The 19,167-nt window shown below is 35.7% G+C and overlaps 1 protein-coding gene across 10 annotated transcripts in view; it reads right to left on the bottom strand.

Moving 5' to 3' along the window:
• Positions 1–19,167, bottom strand: part of Gtdc1 (glycosyltransferase like domain containing 1) — a 447,396-nt gene that overhangs the window by 307,826 nt on the left and 120,403 nt on the right. The window lies entirely within an intron of this gene.

Genomic DNA, 19,167 nt, shown 5'->3' with positions numbered 1-19,167 from the left:
CATATATATATATATGTACCATATATGAGTCTATGAATACCCTATTGAATTAACATTCACAAACAACCTGAGTAATTTCGGAGAAATTATTTAAACTCCTAAAACCAATTTTGTAATATCCTGTATTTTCTATAAGAGTTGCTCAAGTGATATTAGCAGAATTGAAGTAGTCTCTATTTTCTTAACACTGATAGTTCAATTTTCCAATGCTCCTTTCTCTTCCTTCCTCTGAAATTATACTTGTAATAAATAAATTTAAAACATCAGATAGACTCCTTGACATTTCTCACAATATATGCTTGCCAAATGCATTATAGTGCCCCTTCCCAGAGTACATACAAGTTACAAGGAAGCAACAGATGATGGCAATATTTCAGGCATCTGCAAAGTAAATAAAAATAGTCTTTAATTTTAAATGTAGAGCAAATGATGCTACCTTCATTACTGATAAGATTAGCTTTGAAATATTACAATATCCTATTAACAACAAAAACATGAAAACTAAGTATAATTATATATAGTTTGAGTTGTGTCCTATGATTGTAGTTGGTACAATCTTTCTGGAGGGCAGTTTGGTAAAGTTTTTAATTTATGCACTTTGCTACTCCTAGAAGTTTCTCTTTAAATAGGTATGAGAGATACATACAAAGAGTCAAGTGTGGAGAAATATGTTTAATAATGTGATTTGTAGCAAATGTTCAAAACAATCTGAATCTGAGAATTACAGGTAAATTATGTTTCCGTTATAATTAGACTGCAAAGCAATCAACTGAAGATCATGTTTGCACATAAAGAAATGGACACTCTATAATGTGAAATGGAAAAAAAAGCATAAACATTTTACAGGATTAGTTTTAGTTTTAAAATGTTATGTAAATGTACAAAAAGACTAGAAGGAAGTTAGATAATCTCATTACTGTTTTGTGGGAGGGACACTGACTTATTTTTACTTTCTTTAAATTCTTCTGTATATGCAGTTTTTCTACAATAAGTACAGTAAAACAAAGTTGTAAAAATGGACTTAGAAAAAATTTTTAAAGAATAAACTACAATGTTATTAAGAATCTTTATTAAACTCCTTTTCCAAATTAAAGATAATCAAAATATTCAAGAATAGAGATTTTATGATTAAACGATTAGCGGCAGAAAACCATGATGTGGTATGTTAAGTGTACCTGGGAAATGTTTCCACTGCTACATGCAGTGAATATATGAAAAATGTATGATGAAATAGTACATACCATAAAAAAGAAAGAGAGCAAGTTGCTCACACCCACAGAAAAAAAATAACCATCTGCTGTAGAATTATCATTCCCTAACCCTGCCTTTGTGTTTCATTTGGATCCTTGATTCCTAAAGTTATTTTCACTAAATAGGGGGGGGGGGGGGGCATGCATGCGTATGTGTGTGTGTGTATAGAGAGAGAGAGACAGAGAGACAGAGAGACAGAGAGAGAGAGAGAGAGAGTTGTTGCAGCCTTCAGGGAAAAGAAGCCAAATTGTAACACACTACTTCCAAATTACTGAAGGGTTAATCCCCTCCAGAAGCCTGCAAGTAGTTTTCAAATTATTATAACTACTATCACTATAAAGAAACTTATTTTAAAAAGTAATCATCAAGGGTTAAAACTCACGGTGCTATAGCAATTCACAACACTATAATTTGGTTTTGCAAATACTGCTTGTCTAATAGATAAAAGTAATTCTCAATAAATTTTAAAATGAACTTGCATTATTAAAAAGTATAAACTTTCAAATAATGTACACAGAAAGATCAAAAGAGTGAAAATGAAAAATAAAAATGTTTGGGGACTCCATTTTCCCTTTGAGAAAAAAAAAAGTATAAACAGATCAAAATCTTTATTTGCATATATGGAATCTATAGCTGTACTGTGACAAAGTGCATTAGAAAATAAAGTATTGATACTTAATGATTTTGGACAGGAACACAAGGAATTACAGAACACAGTTTGAAAGTCCAAGTAAAATGTTGAAATTAATTTATTCTTTAAGTAACAAAGCATGGGTCTTCAAATAAGGGGATATATTCAATTAAGATGAATAAAACTGGAAAGAAACTTCTAGTTTCACACTTAATTTCCAAAGTGTCTTGGATTAAGAAAGCAGAAAATGTTATTGCATAATCATCTATATGTGTTAAACAAGTCAAGAAAGAACTAGATGGATACTTAATAGAAATAGTCTTGCAATCTTAAGACTGCTTCATGACTACTCAGATTTTCATATATATAGATATATATGTGCACATCATATGTATATATTCAATAAGCATCACCTACTACTAAGATTTAGCAAATATCTCTAATGTAATCTACAAATTCTAATAAACAGTATATTTCATTTTGAAAATGAATAGGAGATAATTTTGTTCCAAGAACTGTTTTTCAATGCAAGCATTTCATCCTTCATTTTTAAAACCATTTATTCTGAAAAACATAACCTAAAATCTGGAAAGAAAATAACTTCTTACTAAAAGTTTATAGGTAATTAAGAAGTAACTTCCAGAAAACATGAAAATACTAATAAACATAAAGCATATTAACTATAAAATTAAAGTCAAATACAATTCATGTATTCAAGGGGGCATTAAAAATGTACTTACCAATATACAACTTTTGATATCAGAAAGTAAACATGAACTAAATTAGGAAAAGAAATTCTGATCTTTAGAAGGTACCATGTGACATTTTAACTTTATCACCACTTTGATAGCTCTATTTCTGAGCAGGCCACCTCAACATTAGTACTCTGACCTTCTAGAAAACTGACAGATGAAGTTTATAGTGAGAAAAAAAAAAGATGAGGTTTTAAATGTTTCCAAAGGAGAAATCTTATGACAGTAAAAGCTATATAATAATATTGACTTGATAACCAAGTTTTTACTGCCAAATTGCACATTTCAGATTTCCAGAAAATATACAAGAGGATTTTCCATAAGATAACAATAAAAAAGGGGGGGGGGCTTGAGCTCATGACAAACTTTCAGTATACAAATAAAATTATTTTTAAAATCGGGTCACCTTTAATGTGTTCAGTATCCCAAAACTGACCTTTTATGCTGGGTGTGGCTGACCCTTCTTCTGATACACTTGTGAAAAGAATCAGTTCTGCAACAGTTCATACCTGTTAGAGCAAATCTTTCTGATGTTTCTCTCTAGTTTTTGTCCATACTAGAGGCAAATGCACAATGCATGAAAATGAAGATTATTTTTCTGCAAAACAATCTTCATAATCAACTGGAATAATCAAAGCATTACATTCATGAATGAAAATAAGTTGCTGACTGAAATGACAGTCTTAGATTTTCCTGCCTTGAAAATTAGGCTGGCATGGATAATAAAGGTGTTTTCTGACTGAACATTCTTAACATTCACATAAATATTTTTAAAAATATACTAATGCATGACTAGATTTCATGGGCACAATCTACAGAAAACAGAATTTACTTTTATTTTCTGGGAGCAATATTAATTATTTGATCTTAAAACTAACACCACCACAGCTTCCATCGACATATAGCAACCTACCCAGGAATACTTCCCATCTTTCTCAACTGATCTTTACCACTGCTCTTCTCAGTAAGTATATTTTGTACAAACTATGCCCACTTTTTCCAGTTGTTTGTGAATAAATTAGGCAACAACACAAAGGGTTCTCTTATCACAAGCACTTTCTTAACTACAGTAAAAAAGGGAATCATCGGATAAATCTGTGATACAGGAATACTTATAAAGAAAAATAACAAAGTGCTCTAAGACAGTGGCTACCGAAGGTTAGAATGGGACAGATATTTTGTGTAAGACTGTGTGGCATGACTGTGTTCTAAAAATTACGCTGTTTTGTGATACCTTGATAACTCAAATATAGTCTCTGTCATCAGGCTTGTATATAATTACAATAGAGAATGATAAATTTCATTAATACATTTCAGCTAGGTCTCAAAGAATGACCAATGGTAAACTCTACAAAATAATGAATCTAGATTCCAGAAAATACAGTTAAGAAAACATGACAGAGACCAATGGCTCACACAACAGACATTCAACCCTTTCCTCCTTTTACTTTCTTAGAGAATTCAGGCTAAGTACTTGATCTCTTGAGTACAGAGAAGGGAAACAAACACAATCTATAGTTTACATAAATAACATAGGTGGATGAAAGACTCAGAATTTGAGATTGACTTGAGAATCAGGACACTGCTGTACAACTCTAAGCAAACCAACATGTCACAGGGCTTTTGGCTGCCCCATGGGCTCCTCTGCTATCAGGCCTTTCCATTCTCTAGCCTAACCCATTATCTTAACACATCAGCCTGTTAAATGATCTTCCTATTTACAACTACATTTAATCTCTCTTCAGTTCTTCTTCTGAAACTCACAATTATCAGTCTTCTGCTCAAAAACCTACAATTTGTTCTATGGAATAAGCATGGAACAAGACACTTGAGTTTGGCATGTTGGCAAATACCTATAATCTCAGCACTCAAGCGGGTAGAGCAGGAGGTTCTCCAGTTAAAGAACAACTTGCTGATGAAGTTCAAATAATTCATGTTTATGTCTACACAAAACCCAGCAAAGTGACTTCTAAACAATATTCCATTAGCATATTCTGAACATTCATCAAAGAGCTAGAATAACTCCTCATTGTGTGAAGAAAAAAAAAGAAAAATCAGGTATCCCCAGAATGAAATTTGTAACACCATCACAAAGCTAATTGTTCAAGCATAACCATGACATTCAGCGATTCAAGTAAATCCTAAATCACTATAGACAGCAGTGAATACCACACACTTTTAATGTATAAATACTTCTCCAGCCACAGAAAATAAAAGATAAATGAGAAAATGCAACTCACATGGCAAATATTCACTGTTTGTCTATAAGTTAGGTATTAGATATTATACTAATTACAGAAAACAGAAAGTGGCAGAACTAAGCCCCTACCATTTTGGGATCTGTGCACCTAACTTCCCTTAGGTAACTATGACCCCTGAGACCCAGACACCTGAGAATCTACAAGTTAATCCATTTGCATATCTCACAGGTATCACAGCCCAACCTCCGGGACACTGCAAGGGAAGCCTCTATTCCCCTACCCACTGAGACACTTTCAGCTGAAAACCCGAGCACCCCACTGTACCCTCACCTTCCACTCACTGGCAGCCCAAACTCAACATCTGAGGAACTGCAGTGAGAAATACCTAGCTCTACAGAGGGTTCATCTGCTGATGTGAGTGGTTAGAAACTGTACCTTGCTCTATAAGCTAGAGCCACTTCTGATACCTCAAATCACATATTACCACTAAGAGGCCTCAACACTAAAACTCAAGCAACACTCAACCCAAACCCTGCCAAGTTGAGTTAACAGCAAATGAAGAACACCACTCAAGAAAGGTGAAACAGTTATCCATACCAAAAGACCCAACTAACAACTTAATTCCAGAAGCCCAGGTGTCATTTCAAAAGCACGTGTGTGCATACACATGCATGCGTATGCGTGCGCACGCGCACACACACACACACACACACACACACAAAACCAATATGTATTCTCAAAAAAAAAAAGAAAAAAAAAGTACTCCCATAGTAATGACCCCTGAGGAAAACAAATTAGAAGACACATAAAACAATTAATTCAAAATAGCAATTCTAGTTCACCATCCCCTGCATTGAGACCAGACCCATTCATCTAGCTCCAGGATTCACATCTATGCTACTTAGCTAGTTAGAACCAGTCAATCACTTCACATCTGACCTCCTTGCCTAGGTCCCTTGCTGCTGTTTCTGTCAGACAGCACCTGACTAGTCTCAGTCCCTTGAGTAAGCCAGATCATGTACATTGGGTCACCATCCCACTGCTTTGGGACCAGCCCCATTTGCCCAGCTCCATGGCTCACATGTACCCTAATTCGCTAGTTAGAAAGGACCTGTCCCATCCCCATCAGCCTTCCTGGGAACTAAGTCCCTCTCATCCTGCTAGAGTACTCCCAAAATGCCAGCCTAGAACCATCCTATCCCTTCCATAAAACCTATAGGATACTAAATTTGAAAATCTAAAAGAAATGGATAGGTATCTAAAAGCTTAGGAACCAAAAAAAACTAAGCCAAGAACAGATTAACGGCTTAAACAGACTGATAAGACATAACAAAATTGAAACAGTAATACAAAACCTCTCAGCTAAAAAAAGCCCAGGACCAAATGGATTTACAGCAGAATTCTACCAGACATTTAAAGAAGATCTACATCCAATACTACTTAATTTATTCAAAAAGATAGAAATGGAGGGAGAACTCCCAAATTCTTTCTATGAAGCCAGCATCATTCTAATACCAAAGCCAGGTAAACACATAACCAAAAACCAAAACTATATACCATTATCCATAATGAACATAGGTGTAAAAATTCTCAACAAAATATTGCAAACCACATACAGACACACATCAAAAAGATCATTCACCATGATCAAGTCAGCTTATTCCAGAGATGCAGGGATGGTTCAATACACGTAAGTCAATAAACATCATAAATCATATAAATGGACTCAATGACAAGAACCACAGGGTCATCTCAATAGAATGCAGAGAAGGCCTTTGACAAAATTCAACATGCATTTATGTTCAAAGTCCTAGAGGGACTTGTACTGGAGGGAGCATACCTCAACATGATTAAAGCCATATACAACAATCCCACAGCCAACATCATTCTAAATGGAGAAAAATGGGAAGCATTCCCATTAAAATCAGGAACGAGGCAAGGTTGTCCCCAATCTCCACTCCTTTTTTACACAGTGCTTGAAATTCTTACAAGAGCAATAAGACAAGAGAAGGAAACTAAAGAAGTAATAAGTGGAAAAGAAGAGATCAAATTATCCCTTTTTGCAGATGATATTTATTATACCTAAGAGATGCCAAAAATGGCACCAGAAAACTCCTAGAAATGAATAACATGTTCACTAAAGTGGCAGGTTACAAAATTAATCTACAAAAGTCTGTAGCCTTTCTATATACCAATAAAAAGCAATCAAAGAGTACATGGAAACACTCCGTTTCACAACAGCTGTAAAAAAATAAAATAAAATATCTCAGAATAAACCTGACCAAAGACATTGCAGACCTCTACAATGAAAATTTTAAATCTTCAAAGAGATTGAGGAAGACATCAGAAGATGGAAGGACCTCCCATGCTCATGGATTGGAAGAATTAATATTGTGAAGATGACCATCCTACTAAAAGCCATTTATAGATTCAATGCAATGTCAAACTCCCCATGACATTCTTCACAGAGTTGGAAAATACCATCCTGAGATTCATATGGAAGCAAAAAAGACCTTGGATAGACAAAAGAAACCCTAAGCACTAAGAGCAATGCTGGGGAGATTACTATACCACACTTTAAACCGTATTACAGAGCAATAGTCATAAAAAGAACATGATACTAGCACAAAAATAGGCCACTAGATAAATGGAACAAAATTGAAGACCCAAATATGAGTACATGCAAATTTTGCCACATGATATTTCACAAAGAGGCCAAGAACATTCACTGGAGGAAAGACAGCATGTTCAGCAAATGGTGCTGGCAAAACTGGATCTCCACCTGTAGAAGACTGAAGCTAAACCCCAAACTTTCATCTTGCACAAAAATCAACTCCAAATGGATCAAAGACCTCAATCTGAAGCCCAAAACTCTGAAAATTGTTAGAAGAAAACATTGAGAATAACCTACAAGATACAGGTGCAGGAAATGATTTTCTAAACCAGACATCAATTGCTCAGGAAACAAGGTCAAGAATCAACAAATGGGACCTCATTAAACGAAAAAGCTTCTGTACATCAAAAGAAGCAACTAAGAAAGTGAAGAAAAAACCCTCAGAATGGGAGGAAATCTTCACCAGCAACGTATCTGACAGAGGTTTAGCATCCAGAACATATAATGAACTCAAAAAACAAAGAATCAAGACAAAAAGTAACCCAGTTAAAAGATGGGCTAAAGAGCTGAAGAGAGTTCTCAAAAGAAGAAATAAAGATAGCTAAGAAGCATCTTAAAAGGTGCTCAATGTCATTAGGAATTAGGGAAATGCAAATTAAAACCACTTTAAGATTGCATCTGATCCCAGACAGACTGGCTAAGATCAAGAGAACAAAAGATACCAAATGCTGGAGAGGATGTGGGGAAAGGGGAACACTCATCCACTGCTGGTGGGGCTGCAAACATGTTCAACCCTTATGGAAAGCAGTGTGGAGAAGTCTTAAAAAAAAAACTACAAATAAACCTACCATTTGACCCAGTTATACCACTCCTTTGCATATACCCAAAGAACTCGTCCTGTTGCAGACACTTGTACATCCATGTTTGTTGCTGCTCTTTTCACAATAGCTAAGAGATGGAAGCAACCTAAGTGTCCCTCAACTGACGAGTGGATAATGAAAACTGTGGTTCATTTATACAACGGAGTTTTACTCAGCAGTAAAGAAAGAGGAATTCATCAAATTTGCAGGAAAATCAGTGGAACTAGAAACTGTAAGTGAAGTAACACAAAAGAATGGGGGGGGGAACGAGGTATGTTCTCCCTCATATATGGATCCTAGCGTCAAATCCTTAAAAGTGAGAATGTATCCAGACATAACTACAGGAACCAGGATAATGAAAGGGAACCGTGGCGGTAAAAGAATATGAAAGAGAAGAACAGTAGGAAGCAGGTGTTAATAAGGGAGATATGGATTAAAATGGGATTATTTTAAGGGGAGGGGAGAGGGAGGCTTAGAAAGGAATCTTTGGGACAAAGGGAAAGGAGGAGTTCAAAAGAGGTGGGACCACAAGAGAAGGGTATTATTAAGGAAGAAATGGGAAAAATGGGGGCATTTTAAATGGGGAAACCACGGTGGAAGAGTTAGACAATGCAAGAGATAAATAATGCCTAGGTAAGTTTTTTAAAAAACCAGAGGGAACTATATTAACAGAACAACCTATGGGCAAATTATACACACAACTAGCTCAATGGATATAATACAAGTCTAGGCAAGGTTTATCTGAGAATATCTGGTCTTTACCCAAGCTTTATCTACATAGTACATGGTAATTAAAAGTACCAGACTGGTGGAACTAACCTTGGATATCTAACAGCCATATTTTGAGGCCTATACTAATTTGGCTAGAAGGACATAAAGGATAGTTTTTGTTCCTTGCCATCCAAGGTCAAATAAGCTCCAGGGGACTAGGAGCATCTCTCAAAATGTCCTGCAACTGTGGTGCTTCACCCATCCTCTGGATCAAGGAGGGCATGGAGACCCCACCAGATGGACTTGAACCAGTGTCCAGTGCACAAAGAGGAAGATCAACACAGAGGAAACATTTCCTCCATGCTTCCAACTGAAGCCAGCCACTGTTGAGCAGGACCTTTGACTTACCTTCACATAGATGGAACTGGTAAAATAAAGGAGCCAGGGACTCCTCTCAAGCCCATGTGACCCCGGAGGAACAGATCCTCAAAGAGCCTTAAGAGTAAAAATAAATTGGTTTATCTGGGCCAACTGTATGGTCTTAAATACCTAAAAAGAAAGTATAACCAAAGATTAAAGGGATCAATATAATTCTTTAAGAGTTCATGTGTATAGCTAAAAGCTACAAAACAAGAAACAATGCCAGGCAGAAGATACCTTCCTCTGAGTTGTTGGCCAGGGTGGCCCAAGAGACTCCCAGACAATAACCCAGCACAGAACTGAGAAAATGAACAGCAGACCCCAATCTTATCTAAAGGAACCCTGGGAACTGATTGCTGCTAGATGAGGAAGAGCTGATCTTCATAAAACATGGAACTCTAGATAAGCTGACTATATTCAGCAGATGGACAAGCACTGGACAACAGCTGGGGTTGCCAACAACACAGTGGACAGTAAGAGGGATTACAGAGTATATGGGATTGGGGGGGGGCAGACTATGGGAGGGTGCCATTAGGAATGTGGGTATATAGCTGAATAAGATTGTTTGGGATGTTCTGTATGAAATACACACAAAAAAGTCAATAAACAAAAAAAAGGGAGTTATATTTGATGAAGAACCATAAAAATTTGCTCCATGTTAATTAGCAGAGGTATAACACATTACCATTGAAATCTACCTAATGATTTTATATCCATGCTCAGGTGGATCTAAGAAAGTAGCCGACTGTGACTAGTAATAATCAGATACATAGAGATTAGAGATGCATGTGCAAACATCTATCTGTTACTAGCACTAAAAATGAGTTTTTTCTGGCCAGGCGTGGTGGCGTATGCCTTTAATCCCAGCACTTGGGTGACAGAGGCAGACAGATCTCTGTGAGTTCAAGTCCAGCCTGGTCTACATAGCAAGTTCCAGCCAGGAGAGGTGGGTGAGATGGCCCAGTGGGCAAAGGTGCCTGCTGCCAAACCTGACGACCTGAGTTTAATTCCTGGAACCTACATGACAAAGGAGAGAATCAAGTGACTCTCTGACCTCCACATGTGTACTGTGGCATATACAGAACCACATAAACATATATATATATATATATATATATGTATACTTGATTTGTATATTCCCATGCTCTTAATTGTAAATAATTTAAAAAATATTTTAAAATAAACTGTAATAAAAAAAAAAAAAGCAAAAAACAAAAGTACCAGACTGGTGAACTAACCTTATTGGCTGTTTACCAGCCATAGTTTGAGGCCTATACTAATGTGGTCAGAGGGACTCAAAGGACTTAAAGGACAGTTTTTGCCCCTTGCCCTTCAAGGTCAACTAAGTTCCAGGGGACTATGGAACATCTCTCAAAATGTCTTATAACTGTGGTGAGTCACATGTCCTCTTGTTCAGGAAGGACATGGAGACCCCATGAGATGGACTTGAATCAGTGTCCATTCTACAAAGAGGAAGGTGAACTCAGAGGAAACATCTCATTCGTGCTTCCAAGTGAAGCCAGACATGGTTGAGCAGGACCTTTGACTTATCTTCACAGAGGCGGAACTGGTAAAAGAAAGGAGCCAGGGACTCCTCCAAAGCCCATGTGACCTCTGAGGAACAGATCCTCAAATGACCTTAAGTGTAAAACTAAATTGATTTATTTGGGACAACGTATGGTCTTAAACACCCAAAAAGAAAGTATAACCAAAGAGTAACATCATCAGTGTATTTCTTTAAGCGTTCAAGGGATTACACTTCCCAGACATTAGGCTTAAGTATATTTTTTTAAAAAAAGTTGTTTTGGCTATTATTTCTCATTGGTGATTTTGTTCGTAATCAGATAGTGCTGCTCAGATGTAAGACTTCAAATCTTGGTCTCCAATACTGTAGTGCCCACCTGTAGCTAAGGGAGACAACCAGCTACTGTTCTAAAATGATGGATAAATTTGTTTTCTCCCCCTATTTAGAACCTTTAAGAGGGAACTGACTCTGATTCTAAACACTCCAACGGCTATCAAAATACCTGAAAGCAAATCCTGAATCCCTTGCTCTAGAGTCCAGCCTTGGAAGACAAACAAAAAATGAGGAAGAGCCCAATAGAGGGATGCTTTTGGAAGCCCTTGTCAAGAAATTCCAATGGAGTCTCATATGAACATTTGAAAATTGCTCTGTTCTGACTTTTTTCTAGTTCTCTGTGTAGAACTTGTAATGCTAATTCCTCTTGCCTTTACTTCTCCTTCACACCTCCTATTCATGATTCAAGGACTTTCTTTTCCCCCTACAGATAAGAGTTATGCAATTTAGGAGTCTTTTAGATAGGCCCAGTGAAGGGGTACCCCAATTGCCTCACCCTGTGTCCCTGTTCAGCATGGAAGAAGACAGAGCAGTCTGCATCCCGATTCCCTATCAGTGATTTAGGCAATTTGGGTAACCTCTTCAGAGGATGGTGTGTTAAGAATAGGAGGTAGGAATTGGCTAGGCAATAAAAACAGTAAAAAGACAAAGAAATGTAGCCAGTTTCTTGGCTAAAAGTCAAAATGTCCTTGGGCCTCTTAGGAACACACTCTGTTCCAAAGGCCAAAATGTCCAAAGTATTTGGGAGCTTGTATCTAATCCTTAAAAGATTTTAGGGTTACCTCTTCAGAGGGGGTAATGTTAGAGTATCCAAAAGCCACATAAAAATATATCAATCCATCAAAGAAGAAATAGTAGATGAAGTTATCAGAAAAAAGTGATGGGGAGATATGGGAGGAGTTGGAGGGGAGGGAGTGGGCATGGATTTGATCAAAACACCTTATATACATTTATGAAATTCTCAATAAATTATTTATTTTTAAAAAAAGACCTTAGATAACCAAGAACAACACCCAAAAACAGTAGACCATGGGAAAGAATCAACATCGCAGCAGAACACCAGGCATGGTGCACACCTTTAAACCCAGCACAGGCAGGCATATCTCTGTGAAATCAAGGCCAGTCTGATCTACATACAGTGAGTTCCCAGCCAGCTGGAACTAGGAAGACCCTGTCAAAAAAAAAATTTTTTTTTAAATCACAGTAGAAATTAACGGTTTAGAAAAATAGAATTTAAAAAGAACTGCAAAAGAATCAATGAAATGAGGAGTTTGTTCTTTGAAAGGATGAAAAAGATTGAGAAATCTTTAACCAAACTAACTAATGGAGAAGGCCCAAACTAATACAAGTAGCCATGGAAAAGGAGACATTACAACAGAAACCAATACAACCCAGATCACAGGGACATATTCCCAAATTCTATATTCCATCAAGTTGGAAAACCAGAAAGAAATTGATGAACTGTTTAATTCATATGATTACCAAAGTTAAAAGAACCCATAAAAAATTTAAACACATCCATCAAAAGCAATGGGCTTGAAACACCAATTTTTAAAAACCTCCAACTATGAAAAGTCCAGGCCCAGATGGATTCACTACAGAATTTTATCAGACCCTTATTTAAAGAACTAAAATCAATGCTTTTCAAACTATTTCATGAAAATAGAAAAAGTAGAAAAGCTTTCAAATTCTTTTATCCAAGTCAGCCATACACTGATACCTAAAACAGACAAAAACACAGCAAAATAGGAAAATTATAGAACAAATCTCCCTGATGAACACAGATGCAAAAATTCTCAATAAAATACTTACAAATCAAATTCAAGAATCCATAAAAAAAATATTATCCACCACAGTGAATTCACTTCATTCCAGAGATAACAGAGATGGCCCAACATACATAAATCCAGAAATGTAATCTACAACATAAACAGACTTAAGGACAGAAACCACCTTATCATTTCAATGGATGCTTTTAGGAAAGGTCTTTGAAAATTCCAACACCCAACCAGGATAAAAGTCATGAAGAAACTAGGGATACAAGGAACATACGTCAACATAATAAATGCAATAAACAACAAGTCTGACCTGAAAACGTCCTCCATGTTTTCCTTTCATAGTGCCAGAAGGTGCTAAGCAGGCCATTGAAATAGAAAAGCCATTAATAGCATTATCTAGTGATGACTCCAGCATGCTACATGCTACAGGTGAGTACCTGCCAGGCACTATGTGCCTACTGGAGCAATATTAGCATAAAGGTACAGGGTAATAACCAACCACTTCTGGATTGAATTTAGGGCCTCATAAGAGAAGGGAATAAAGGTACTGTAAATCTGGTCAAAAATCCACAACTCAGAAATTATAGGCTCTATGGGGAAACCTACTACTGTTGTCTTGCAAAATGGACATGCTGTCAAACTGCCTTGTAAATATTTAATTTTAGACAGGTTGCCCTCAACCTTGGAGAGAGAAGCTTCTCTTTGCAGTGGTTTGTAATTAATGTAGAGACTCATAACTGGTAAAAGTGGTGAGAATAAGTGACTATGGTTCAGTCCTAAATGGGAAATCTATATTAAATCTTCCCCTACCACCTCAAGTATCAGAGAACATGGCAGAAAAAAAAAAAAAAGCTCAAAGAATGTATGAGCTAGAGGATGCAGACCAGTACTGAACATGGCACGGCCATTACACTCATGAACTCACTCCTGCAATAGTTGCCTACACAAGTCCTGTACAAGATAAAGTCAACATTCCAATAGGCAGTACTAATCAGACTCAGTGAGTTACAAAGAAAAAAAGGGAAAGGGAAAGGGAAAGGGGAAGGGGAAGGTAAGGAAAAAGGAAAAAGGAAAAAGGAAAAAGGAAAAAGGAAAAAGGAAAAAGGAAAGGAAAGGAAAGGAAAGGAAAGGAAAGGAAAGGAAAGGAAAGGAAGAGGGGAGGAGGACATGGTGTTGGGGGTGCCTGAGGGAGTAGGAGTTATAAATTGGGGGAGGATATGATCAAGATGCACTATTTACGTGCATCAAATTGACCAAGAATGAATAAAAAATATTCTATTAGATATAATAAAAATAGAAGCTGCAAAGATACTTCAGTGGTTAAGAGCATATGCTACTCTTGCAGATGACTCTGGATCAGTTCCCAGCACCCACACTGGGGCTCACAACCATCTGTAACTCCTGTTCCAGGAGATCCAATGACTTTTTGTGGCCTCCAGAGGCACCAGGAATATAGGTTACACTTACGTATTTATATGCAGGCAAACATTCATAAATATAAAATAAAAACAAATCTTTAAAAACAATTTTTATTTATTATTACATCTAAGGAAGCCATTGTCTCAGCTTTAGCCGAGAATCCTGATAATTCTTTAGTTTACCAAGCTGGACTCAGATGGAATTATGTCTTTGTTCTGCCCCTATCTGGGGTGAACAGATGCTTCTTTATGAATCCATTAGGAAGTTATGTGACAAAGATAAATGCAAGAGGTCCTTGATATTTTAAAAAATCTCTAAATTTATTGTGACACTTCACAAATTAAAAATATTTCCATATCTTCTAAATGTGTAAGAGATTTATAGGAATAATATTAACTAATATAGTTCTTATTCACTAATTTATTCAAAAGGTTATTATTGAAAGTTGTCATCTAATCACTGTGCTAAAAGCATCAATTTACTCAGTTACAGTTACAGTCCTCAAACAAAGAAATATTACATTATAACACCAACACTGGGTATTCAAGAAAGAACGAACAGAAAGTATCTATATAAAACAAGTAGCCAGAGTTCAAAGATACAAACAGCCCACCATTCAAAAGAACTGAAGAAGTAAAACAAAAACATCAGATAACTTTAGCATGGTTCATTTAATAATTATTTCAATTCTCATTTTCCCTGCCTTCCTCCAAAATAAAGACTGCAAAGTTAAAATACTATTTTTCTCATTCTCAACATTATTATGTAAAAATACCTTGTGTCACAAATCTCTAGGAGCATGACTCTTTCTAAAAGAAAAGAAGAAATCTCAAATGAAAAAGCTTTCCAGCTTCTGCTTTGTCACTCTTCCTGCTTGAAAGTTAACACAATTTTCATAGATGGGAAAGTCACCAATGAAATAAAGGCAAAATGAATGCTAAGATTCATGGAAAAAGAAGAGGTTACCTGAACTCCTGATGCTGTCAGTTAATTATGACATGACTGCTTTGAGGTCTTACACTATGAAACAGATAAAACACTTAAGTTGTTGCTATAAAAGATTTTTTTCTACTGGCACCAGAGGACTTTTTAACATTAAAAGAGAGCAACAATCAGGAAGTGTCAGTGCATGTTTTTAATCCCAGCACTCAGGAGCAATGGCTAGAGACCTCTGTGAGATGGAGACCCTGTCTCAAAAGAACAAAAAGCAACAATAAAGAAGAGATTAATTTTGAGTTAGTCTATCGAAGGCTCTTTCTGTCTTGATCTAAGAATGAGCTAAACCTTCCTAAATAAAAACATTTCTAATTTATATTCAAAGAATTTACAATTTTCCGTGACCTGGACTACTTTAATAAACATGGTCAAATCCCAACATGGGGATCTATTTGTTGAAAACGTATTACAAGATTTTTCTTTCTTTCCCTAATTGGAGCCTTCAATTCACAAAACCTAAAAATCATGGAACATAACATTCATGTATGTAACAACATACACATACAAATAATAAGAGATGGTGAAGGGGAATAGAGAGAACAAGCACTTGAAAGTGTAAGATACGGTTTTCAATTCCATGAGTTTTATAAAGCAGCAAACCAGAGAAGGCTCGCTCACATATACACTTGAAAGCAGCAATTCAGTTTTTAAATCTTTTCAAGCTTGAAAAAAAGCATATCCCAACAAATATTTTGTGTGCAACTTAACCACTAGCATTATCATATTATTATAATAGTTCATCAATGTCTTATCTCTGGAAATGTCTATGAAGTAATAACCATTCTTTATGTATATTCCTCTTAAACAAATTTTAAATAAGTATTTCCTTGGAATAATTTTTATGGTATAGTCCTTAAAGGAGTCATTAATTTCAATCACCATCAACTCTATATATGACATACTTTTTCTGCCTTTTTTATTCAAATATATTTCACTATGGCCATTCAAAGGAAAATTACACATTCCAAAAACATCTGAGTTCCTCTCTGTTACTCTTTCAGTGGTGGAGGGTAATGATAGAGTAAAAAAACAAAACAAAACAAAACAAAAAACACATTCTTCACAGGCTCCCTTTTCCTTTCCCCCATTTGGTAGAATTTCAACTTCAAATCTCCTGTGCCAAAAAGCAGTGGGTAATATCTAATATTCTCTACCAGAAGCTTACTTTTTAGAGAAGGAGAGGGGGAGTCAAGGGAAATTGCTTATTCAAATTTATAAAACAATCTGCATGTGGAATAATCAATATCTAACTCTGTTTTCCTAAAATAGAATTACAGAATCATAATAAATTGGGGGAGGGATGAAATGTTTCAACTCTCTCTAAATATGGGTAATGGGTAAAAGGGTGAAATTACTCAGTTTATCTAGCCCTACATTATCACTGAGATCAGAAAAAAATACCTACATGAGCATAAAATACTTTATTCCTCAGCACTGTTCATATATTTAGACTTCCTCTGCAAGACAAATTAAAGCTATATTCTTTTCTTCAGAAGATTGAAGAAATTAAAAAAAAATGATAGTAAGTATAGTAAGATAGACAATGTAAGATTTATCCATTTAAACTAGGCATTCAGCCAGGCATGGTGTCACATGCCTTCAATCTCAGCACTCTGAAGGCAGAGGCTGGTGAATCTCTACGAGATTGAGGTCAGCCTGGTCTATAACATTGCAAGTTCCAGGTCAGCTGGAGCTATAGGGAGACCCTGTCTCAAACAAACAAACCAACCATAAAAACAAGTTTTCAAAGACAATCTATAATGATTCATATGATCTCAAAAGAATAACCAAAGAATGGCATTCCCCCTTGATGATTATAACATCATCTCAACTTCAGATTCATCTGCTGTTTGCTCTTTTGAAACAAATATTTCTGGAATCCTTACATGATACAAAGTCCTTCCTCTCAGGCCCATTTTTATTTGGCTATCTTTTTAGGTGCATTAAAGCCCAAATTTACAATAAAATGAACAGGCATCCTACAAAAGGCTTTTAGAACTATACCATACGTTCCAGGGAAGGGAACAATCTGGATGATCCCCATTTCAATTTGTAAGCTTGTCCACCTAATAATATAACACATTATACCACTAAAAAAAATTTTAAGATTAAAAACATAAAAGCAAAACTACTCTATCTTTAGTATTACCAAGCAACCAACCACACTTTAAAAAATTTACTGGTAAACTTAATAAACATTTGCTTTAATTTGTATTCTGGGATTTGGGATACAACACCAGGCATACAAACCTAGGCCTCTATTCAAAAGAAACAATATTTCAGCAGGAGTATGTGTGGGTATTCAACTTAAGCATCAGAAATTTAGAGGGGGAAAAAAAACACTTTACAGAGGCATACTGGCAGGGCCTGATGTAACAGATGACATATTCTTGGAAATCAAATAAAAGCAATAGAGAAATATCCATTGTTGCCTGGTGAAGGCCTAATCACATGGACACAGCTGGAACCAATGTAGATCATTCATTAATAAAATTGTATTGTAGTCACCACTTTTTGATGCATTTCAATTGCTGCTATAGCCAGATCCAAGAACTTCTTTGTTCAATATTGGTAAGATTGTTTTAATAGGAAATGTGAGACAATTTAAGAAAAGAATATCCTGATACTTAAAATAAGACTAGCTCCAAAAGCTAAATGTCATCTTACCTTGCATATGCTACCAGCAGCTTAAAATATGCAGTGTAAACATAAAAAGAAGGTACTCATATGGTACTACAAATAAAAAGTGAGCAGTATGAAAAGCCACAGAAAACATGAAACACGTATGATAGCATTTTAAAAAATATTTTACTTATTATTTTTATTTTATGTGTATGTGTGTATTGCCTGCATTTAGGTAAGTACACCCGTATCATGCAATGTCTGTGGAGGACAGAAGAGGCTGTCAGATCCCCTGGAACTGGAGTTAAAGACAGGTGTTAGCTGCCATGTGGGTACTGGGATTCCAACCAGGGTCTTCTGCAAGAACAGCCAGTGTCTTAACCACTGAGCCATTTCTCCAGCCCAGGTAACATTTTATAGAATATGATAACATAAAATGTTAGGCATCAAAGAAATTAAGATATATCAAAGCTAGAGAAAGTCAAACAATAAATTTAAAAATATCCTTTTACAAAGTATTCTCTATTGAATTCTGAAACTAAACTATGTACCATATCCTAAGGAAAGATTATTCACATGTTGGACCATATAAACTTAGAACTCATTATTTGTTATTTTACTTATTTAATATCAAACAGCACATTCAAAGCATCTATTCAAGGAATTATGTTTGAAAACTATCAATATTCAAATGAAATATCACTAGCTATAATTATAAACTTGGTATTTTATAAAAATCATATTTATTTTAAAAAGTAGTCTTCCAATTTTGTGTTATCTACCAACTTTCTTTTTCCATGTTTCCATAAATATAATGGTTAAGTTATAGTATACTTTTTGAAAGCCATATCATATCAAAGTAAAGATAAAACAGTTCTTAAAACATGCTCTGAATGAAACTAAAGTTTAGAATTTATTGCCTACAACAATGAAAATCTCAATAGCATTTACCAAAAATTACTTAAGTATTTTAATTCCTAACTATACTTATCCTATGTTTCTGTGTGTAGTTATACTAAACAGTTTTCCTAAGTCAATAAGGTCTGCCAGAGAA

This window comes from Nannospalax galili, unplaced genomic scaffold (genome assembly GCF_000622305.1).
Source record: "Nannospalax galili isolate Female #2095 unplaced genomic scaffold, S.galili_v1.0 scaffold87, whole genome shotgun sequence".
NCBI classification, from domain to species: Eukaryota; Metazoa; Chordata; class Mammalia; order Rodentia; family Spalacidae; genus Nannospalax; species Nannospalax galili.
This window is presented reverse-complemented; position numbering and strand designations above follow the sequence as displayed.